This window comes from Centrocercus urophasianus, unplaced genomic scaffold (genome assembly GCF_019232065.1).
Source record: "Centrocercus urophasianus isolate 14NV4802_14NV808 unplaced genomic scaffold, USGS_Curo_1.0 seq_12, whole genome shotgun sequence".
Classification (NCBI taxonomy): domain Eukaryota; kingdom Metazoa; phylum Chordata; class Aves; order Galliformes; family Phasianidae; genus Centrocercus; species Centrocercus urophasianus.
In genome coordinates this window covers 18,734,670-18,744,365 of record NW_024884364.1, presented here as the reverse complement: position 1 = coordinate 18,744,365, position 9,696 = coordinate 18,734,670, and positions in this window count along the sequence as shown.

The following is a 9,696-nucleotide window of genomic DNA, read 5'->3' as shown; positions in this document are numbered from 1 at the left end:
AAAAAAAAAAAAAAAAAAAAAAAAAAATTTTTTTATTTTTTTTTTTTTTTTTTAACATCCTTTAGACAGCAAAACTAAAAAGCCTCTCACTTTCAGCAGTCTGCAGCTATCTACTTTGCAGTAGCCATTCCACTAGTTTGAGCTCTGCTTTTAAAATTTGTGAGTATATTTTATCACATCCAGAGCCATCCTTACCAAAAGGTAATCATAAGGAGCTAAAAACAGTTTTCTCTGTAAGAAGAAAGTACAGGTTTCTCTTTCACTACACTTACAGGCTACAGATGAAAGCTTTTTCAAATAGCAGTTAAAATATTTCAAAATTCTGGTTAATTTTCATGGAGCACAACCTTGTAAATTTTGCATTTCCCTGCTAAAACACGTTCCCAAACTCCACTGGCAGTAAGACAGCCCTTATGATTTCCTTGAGAACTACGGACACTTTGATCCCAGGCAACTGAGTACAGCACATCTGAAAGCTGGTACTCCTGAGGCCTTCTGCTTCCTGTCAGCCCATCAGGATGCCAGCTGGCAGCAAGGCAGAATGCTTTTGCAAGATGCCTATTTTCCTTGTGGAAGTTTACCTAAAGTAATGTGTTCCTTCAGAACCCAGAAATTGACAGTCCCTGGCAACTTGAGCATTGGTATTTGAACACAGTTTGTCAAATGAATGAGAAATTCTAATCATTTCTGAGATGCAGCTTGCCAGTTTATTAAAAAGAGCTCATAATGTGCCTGCTTATAGCAGATTAGTTCCTCCCAGGTATGTCTTCTGACTTGTCTGAAAGCATAGGCTAGGTTTCATGCTGCATCCTTCGCAGTCACAATGCATCAGAAGTCATGTACCCTTCATGCACTCAGAGAGACCTAGCCTTAGAGGGGCATGCTGAGAATAGAAATGAGTACATAGGAAACCTAAATTACATTTCACCTGAGATAGCTCAGAGCTGAAACACAAAAGACAGCAACACTTGGGTTTCCCAGTGATTTCATCCTACCTGGGAACAAAACAATTTATGACATTTGTAGTACCATTCCATGCAGCTTTGCTATAGAAAATGAACCTCACTCACACTTTGTACAAGACACATCCCCTAGCACTCTATAGATCATTTATCTCATATATTAGCATAAGATCAATAAGCATACAGATGTTGTGAAGTATTGGATGGTCAATAAGTATGCAGAGAAATTAGGCTTAGTAAGATTACCATGTTGGAAAAAATGACCCAAGATAAACAAAAAATACTCACCAGTATAGTAAGCTCACAAGAAACTCCACAAAGAGCATTCTCCAGAAAGAGATCCATCCTCAGGGGCAGTCAGCCCTTACATGGGGTCTAGGAGAGGTGCAGCCTGGCTCCACCCGATCACACAGGTGAATTGCCTGTGGCTGACTCACTGCTTGCCTCAGGTGGTCAATTAGAGGTTCAGGCCATGATCCAACAGTTCCCCTACAATTAGTAATCTGAATTTAAACAAGTAGTCGTATATAGACTAGATTCTTTATTGACTAAGTGCACTATTCAAGGTAGACAATGACTTGCTAATTAGAAAAATACCTGTTCTAACTAGTCTTGGCAAAGGGCAATATAACACAGAAACAGCACTGGTGGTGTTGAAGTCCTGGCTCCTTTCAATCAGCTGAAGTTTTAATATCAAATTAAACAGAGAGAGAATTTTACTTTATATGTATGCTGTGTATTATTTCTTTCTGTACTAGTATATTTTGCAATGTTTCTTAGGTTAAAGCAGATTTCTAGAAACGAACAAGCAAGTATTCACCAGAGTGCTATGTATTTGGATTATAATGCAGCAGATTCTGCAGATGTAAGAGAATTCTACTGAATCCAAAAATACTGATTCAAGTCCTACATCACACATGTAGGTAGATGAACATAGCTTATTTGACTATGTAGCGATGCTGGGATGAAATAAATACGCTTATGCATGATATGCATTTGAATCTCACACTGAATCTGAAGTATATTTAATTTGAATGTGAAATTACTCATTGGGCATTGAAATATCTCTGGTTTTATTGTCTCTGATTTGTAAAAATTAATAACAATACAGCTCAACAATAGCTTTTGTATGCCAGGTCATCAAATTCAAATATATTTTCAACACCAACAATATTTCTGCTATGTTATAAGCATGTAAAAGAATACAAAAGCACAAAGCTAAATAGCAAGTGCAGTTCTGTAGTAAAATAGTACATATGTGAAGGGGATTGATTTAGCTTCTACATGGAAAATCTATCAACTATAAAAACTCTTATACATATTAATGTAGATTTTTTTTTTTTTTTCCTTTTTGCATTGAATTGTAAAGTAGTTTATAATGAGAAAATGACTCAGTTATCCCCACTTGTACTACATTATCTGCTGTGGGATGAAGGAGTGATAATGAATATATATATATACATATGTATATATATGCATGTAATGTGGAGGATTTGACGTGGGATTTAGATAGAGCATGGGCCTAGTGCTGATCACCTGCCTCAGGCTGAATTTCGCCCATAGCAGAGATGGAAGTATTAAGTATGTGAAAGCAGCAATTCCTTTGAATAATTGATGGATTCTTTGAGATTTTTTTTAATTGAATCCATTTATTGGTGAGTAGGAAGAACCTAAAATTTTCTTCCCTCTCTATAGATGACTTCAGACAGGTGGTTAAGATTCCTTAATCTTTGTGCTGATAAAAACTATGATGGTATCTAGCTGCAGTAGGTTAGACTTTTCCAGGAAACTTTCATACACACACTGTCCCTCCTTCCCTCTATGCAGAATAGTCAAACTAAATAAATCCACCAAAACAGTTTATTTAATCACAGAGCTATTGAAGAGAAACTAAGAAAAAAGAAACTGATAAAATTTTTTTTGTGAACTTTTTAAAATATACTGAAGCAATAAGGGTTTCACAAATGACATTTCATTTCAAGTTATACCTAAATATCACATATTTTGAGTTGAAAAGTCCTTGAGAAATTGTTAGGGCTTTTATTTTCAAGTATTTTTTTTTCCTAAAGCAATTTCTCTTTCATAGTAAATGAGAAGTTAGAATTACTTCCTAATTAATCCAAAGCATTTTTCCTGCTTTTGTTATTACAGAATCATAGAATAGCCTGGATTGAAAAGGACCATAATGATCTTCTAGTTTCAACGCCCCTGCTATGTGCAGGGTTGCAAACCTTTAGACCAGGCTGCTCAGAGCCACATCCAGCCTGGATAGTTGATCTTGTTGTGGAAACATTACAGAAACAAGCACAAAATGTAATTGTTTCCTCACAGTTTCATTTCTTAATATTTAGTTATCCCAACCTGACCATGTAATTTTCTGCTGTTGTAACATATTCTGCTTTTGTTGCATCACTTACTTCATGATATATGAGTTGGTTTTTGTTTTTTTTTTTTTATTTTATTTTCATAGCGGAGGGCTGGCTACAGATCTTACTGAAGTAGTCCTTCACAAACACTTTCCTGATTTTCTCTAGGGTTTCCCATACTTTCCTTTGAAGTCAATTTGTTTTGTTTCTAAAGTTTACCAATATCAATAATTGTAACTCATCAAGAAATAAGTTAAATGTATAAGAAGAAATAATCGATTATGTTTACTGGCTTGGAATGGGGTGCATCTGTATACTTTTAAGTTAAAGCCTTGAAAAAAAAAAAAAAAAAAAAAAAAAAAGCCGTGTTCTGAAGATTTCACTGGCTTTTGCCACCCACTCTTCAATCCTTTCATCAGTCATATTCTGGATTTGGAGAGACTCTCAGCAACAGCAACAAACGAGAAAATCTGTTACTCTTGGATATGGACTCCTCACAGAGTACATAGAAAAGATGAAGAAAGTACAGGAGTGATCTGTCACCCACATATTTCCACAATAAGACCAAGCAATGTAGCTTTGGTTTCTTTGTTCTGGCACCAATGTTCTAAACCATCAGCCAGACATTCTACTAACTTCAATGAGGCATCTACACAAGTGCCAACACTGACAGAGGGTGAACCATAGGCAAAAAGCTCTCTGCTTAAGCATCTCTGCTTAAGGGGTAAGTCTTTGCAAACTGAAACTGTTCAATCTTTATCACTGTTTCTGTATACTCTGGGAAATATTGTTGCATAAAACAAGTTAAATGAAAAGTGTGTGATTATGTTCTTTGATAGCGTTGAGCACAAGTACCCTTGCTACAGTGCCATCATTGATAATGACAAACATCACTGGACCTTAAATTTTGGACAAAATATTCAGATTCCTTGATAGATGTAAGGCTCTGGTTATATCTCCATCAGCTATTCCAGTCTCTTCAATGAATTTTTACTGGACTTCCACGGCAAGGATAAGATTCTTGTATTTCAGTTTCCAAGTCTTCAAGGATCAGTTCACATATTAGTTGGGTTTTACTGTCAACTGCAGCGGTGTTGAGTGACAAAGTTAAAAAAAGAAGGTGATCTCTAACTCTTACTGACCACAAAAGTATTGGCAATGTATTAAAAAAGTCTTGCTTTCTTTATCCTTTGTACATAATCAGCTGGCTACAGATGACTGACTTCATGTAAATACAGCAAGATATTTTAAGAAATTTTTTCCACATTGTCCTTAAGGTGTGAATAGTGGATCCTTGTTGAACTGCTCAGACAATAATAAAGTTTAAATACCATTGCTGCAAAGACAATTGCTGTTCTCTAGTCCTTGATTTGCACAAGCCTTTCCCAAATGTTCCCACGACATCTGCTTAGCAGAGCTGATCAAGAATATTTCAAGAAAAGTTTTCTATGCCAGAAAATAAATCTGCAAATCCTTTCATAAGGGATCAGAACATATTCTGGGACCTGTGAGGAAGATTCAGAGTACTAATATCACAGTAGTTTACATACACACCCACATAGCCAATCTGACTTCAAACAAATGATTAAACCTGGAACACTCACAGCAGGGCAAGTGCATTGATACTTCTGAGTCAACAGGCATTCTAACCTTGTGATTTTATGATTCTATGATTCTAGATATTAGGAGGAAATTCTTCTCTCAAAAGTTGGTAATGCATTGAAACAGGTTGCCCAGAGAGGTTGTAGCTGCCCCATCCCTGGAGGCTTTCAAAATCAGGCTGGATGTGATTCTGGGCAGCCTGGTCTAGTGGTTTGCGACCCTGCACATAGCAGGGGGGGTTGAAACTAGATGATCATCCTTCTTTTCTGGCAAATGCAGATAAAATTTTCCTGACTCCACAGGAGAGGAAATGTAACTTCATACATAATTTCTTTCCTGTTGCCCTTTCATTCTGGCAGAAATGACCTTGTAAATTTTGTAACTAGCCTCCTCTGATTAACATTTAAGGCATTGTTTACAACTGTGTATGTAACTTATCTAATGTCATCAAAGAGTTGAGAGTTTCTACATTATGGTAGCTTATGTTCGAAAACATGCTTCAAATAACAGTTTTAAAGAAAACTGATTTCAAATCATTACCAAAAATTCATTGAACTGCTATAAACCAACATTGTCATCAAATATCTTGGCCAGACCAAACTAGAAAACAAACAAAACCCACAGCCCAAACCCAACAATTTTGTTGGTTTTAATTTTTGGAATGGGACTAGACATCCCACCTGCAATTCATAGAACTTCCTACTTGTTGTCATTAAGGATCAAGTGTTAATTTGTAAAACTAATTTTTCAAAAGAGCACAAAAGCTAGCAGTTTCAGACATGGAAACCCCAAGTCATGATATTAATATATAAATATTTTCAGAAATGCTTGCTAACAAAACCCATGGAACAGGACATCTCTATTCTGAGTTGAGATTTTCAAAACCCCTTAATCTAACTCTGGAATTCATATAAAACATTAAGTCATTAAACCACAGTGCATGATATTTACAATACTAGAAATGGTACAGGATCCTGTGAGCTTTCTTCTTGAGTGGTCAGAAACAGCACTTGACAAGGCTGAGCAGCTCAGCAGATTTCTTGTATCTAAGCATTGCTGACATGCACTAATGAGGCACACCTTTGACTCTTCCTTTCTGCTCTATAGTATGGATACAGCCTGAGCTCCAATCTGTGTTCTTAAAAGTATTTCAGCATTTTACCCAGCGACTGCTTAATGTAGAACAAACAGAATATGCTTGAAGAATTGTTAAAATACAGAATTTCCTTCTTTAAGTTAGATGACAGAAACATCCCTACAGACTTAATCTCTGGATTCTTTTGTCTCTCTGGCTCACTGAATATTACAGAAAATAAACACCTTCTCACAGACCTGCAGATTGCCACAGTTCAAGCTGTCCAATGCCTTACAGGCAGGGTAGCTTTCCAGGCTGAACAATGTAGAAGTTTAGAGCCTGTGTAGATGGACAAGTGAGGTGAACTCAGACATGTGATGTTCTTGATGACTGCTCTTACCACTGGTGTGTCAAAGGGGGTCAGAGAAGATGGAGAAGGTCTGTATATTTCCTCTCCTCTGACGTGGGGATACAAATAAAAAAATAAAAGCAAACATACAAACAAATAACAGCAACTGCATCCTTTTTGAAGGCCCTGCTTGCAAAAGAGGATTCAGGGCAAAGAATTCCCCACATAAAAAGAGCTGCTTCCTGCTACATATAAGGTGGCACCAAAGCCTCTGAGAGAGCAGAGTGTGATATAAATCCCTGTGTGTCCTCAGTGAGTTATTTTTGTTATCTCGGGGAGCTCCCTGTTCTGAGATGTCTGAGATCTGTATCCTCAGAGGGGAACACAGCTCTCAGATTCAGTTCAGATGTCAATGCCATTTTGGTTTCAAAACCCCATTTTGTAAGTTCAGTGTAAAATCTGAACTACTTCACAATACAAACTGATCCTAATGCAGACTGTGTTCCTAAATCAAAGAATCAAAACACCCACAAACAACATGTAGAAACTTCTCTCCCATCCCAGGTTGCCAACATGCTCCAGAGACATTTAAAAATCCATTCCTAATTTAGAAATCTTAAAAGCTGATTGGTATTTCAGAAGTACTGACTACTAGTGACTCAATATGAAAAATCTTTGCTGCTATTTAAGTTCATTTAGGACTTCCTTAGAAATCTCTTTAAAGGTAAACTTGAACCTTATGCAGGTAATTTTCACGAATGTACAGAAACTTGTTTTTGCATTCATAAATTTTACGAAAATTCAGAATGGATTACACTCCACAAAAGCAATTTCTTGTGAAGCAGACACAGAAGGTGGCAAATAACAGCTTGAGTAAGATATGCTGTCATGTGGAACACAGAGAATACCCATACTTGCACACAGAAATGAACAACAAGATTATCTGAAAAACTTATGGAAAATAGATACAGTATAGATTATTATTTGCATGCAATACAATTATTTATTTAACCTTATTGCTGCTCTTTTAAAATGATATACTTCTAAGTGTTTACAGTGTATTTCCTCTTACACTGACTTATCTCTGTTGCATTATCTGGTCTGTATCAAAAGAATCAAATGTAGAAGTCAGAATTTAATTTGATGTGTCAGTTTTTCTTGTGTCTCATAGTAGTCTTTAAACACATAAGCAAATCCTTTATTCTTAACACAGAATAGTGTGATTTTGTATTACTATGGTCTATTGTTATTGAAACTCTACAAAATCACTGTTCTTAGAATTGTGAGGCCCTGTAGTTTCCTGGGTCACTTCCCTGGTCCTGCTGGCAATGCTGCCGTTGGCATTCTTGGCCACTTGGGCACACTGCTTGCTCATGTTTAGCTGAGCAAAGTTTTAGCCAGCACCCCCAGGTCTGTTTCCTCTGCACAGCCTTCCAGGCACTTTGCCCCAAGCGTGTAGCGTTGCCTGCAGTTGTTGTGGCAAAAGTGTAGGACTTGGCACTTGGTCTTGTTGAGTATCACCCCACTGGCCTCAGCCCAGCTATCCAGCCTGTCCACATTGCTCTGTAGGGCGTTCCTACTCCCAGTCATATCGACACTTCCTGATAACTTGGTTGTCATCTGCAAACTTACTGAGGGTGCACTCAATCCCCTCATCCAGGTCATCCATGAAAATACTAAAGAGGATAGACCCCAATACCAACCCTCTGAACACCACTCATAACTGATCACCAGTTGGATTTAAATCCATTCACCACTACTCCCTGAGCCCAACAATTCTGCCAGTTTTTAACCAAGCAGCGACTGTCTGTCCAAACCCTGGGCTGTCAGCTTCTCCAGGAGAATGCTGTGGGAGATAGCATCAAAGGCTTTGCTGAAGTCTAAGTAGACTATGTCAATAGCCTTTCCTTCATCCACCAGATGAGTCACTCAGTCATAGAAGGGGATCATATTGGTCAAGCAGGATCTGTCTTTCGTGAAACCATGCTAGCTAGGTCTGATCCCCTGGCTTTCTTGCACATTACATGTGATCTCCTCTATAACCTTCCCTGGCACCAAGGTCAGGCTGATAAGCCTGTAGTTCCCCAGATCTTCCTTACAACCCTTATAGCCAGGAGTCACATGACAAGACTCCAGTCCTCTGGGACCTTTCCAGTTGACCAGGAATGCTGAAACATGATGGAAAGTGGTTTGGCTATCACCTCCATGAGCTCCCTCAGCAGCCTTGCGTGGATCTCATCACGCCCCGTGGAATTGCAGTATTCCAGATGGAGTAGTAACTCTCTGTTTCCACCTTAAACATAGGGAGTTTATTCTGCTCCCCACCTGAGACTTCCAGGACAGTGAGTAGAGTACCCTGAGGATAATCGATCTGACTTTTAAACACATATCAAGAAGGCATTGAGAAACCTCAGCCTTTTTCTTATCCTCAGTGGTCACTTTCTCTGCCATATCCAGTAAAGGATGGAGATTCTCCTTAGCTTAGTTCTTACTGTTAATATACTTGTAAAAACTTTTTTCACTTTTATCCCAATGGTCAAGTGGAGTTCAAGCTGGGCATTTGCCTTTCCAATTTTCTTCCTGTGCATGGATTATTGTTCCAAAATAGCTTAGCTTTTCTAGGCAAAGCACTCTATCCCTACCATAATTTCTCTGCTGTTCAAATGATTCATTCTGGGAAAGAAAAAAAAAAGATTTTTGGGGGGCTATCTTTGTCCATGCTCATCTTCCAAAAGGAAGTAAGTCTTAGTGAAAAGCAAAATCAATATTGGACTAATTTGATGCTTGCTTGAGTGGAATCTCTGAAGTTAAACTGCTGAGTAATTTTGTGAGGAACACAAATCCCACCACTTTCCAATGAGATTTAAATTTGAGGAAGATGCTTTGGAGATTATCACAGCAGCAAATAAATAAATAAATAAATAAAATTCTTTCTGAAATAAGCAAAGAAAGTTCAATCTATGGACAACAGGTTAATGACTACTTTTATCTTTCTGCTACCAAAGAAAACAGTTTTCTCTTCATGAGAGCACACACTTCTGTTCTGAGAAAGGATCACTGAACAGAAGGTCTATTATTTAACCTTTTCATGCTTGCTTGCAAGCACAGCAGTGGAAGAGAACTATGTTCTGCAAAGGAATTGTCTATGGGCACAATCTGTGGATATGCACAGAAGGGACCTTCTTTCTTTATTCTTTTATCATCAATGGCTAGGTTTGAAATAGTACAGCTCTGCACCTTCTCCCATAGTTTCATTTGGTAATATGAAATAACAGAGCCTAGAATAAATCAGCAGTCCTCTCCTCTCCTCTCCTCTCCTCTCCTCTCCTCTCCTCTCCTCTC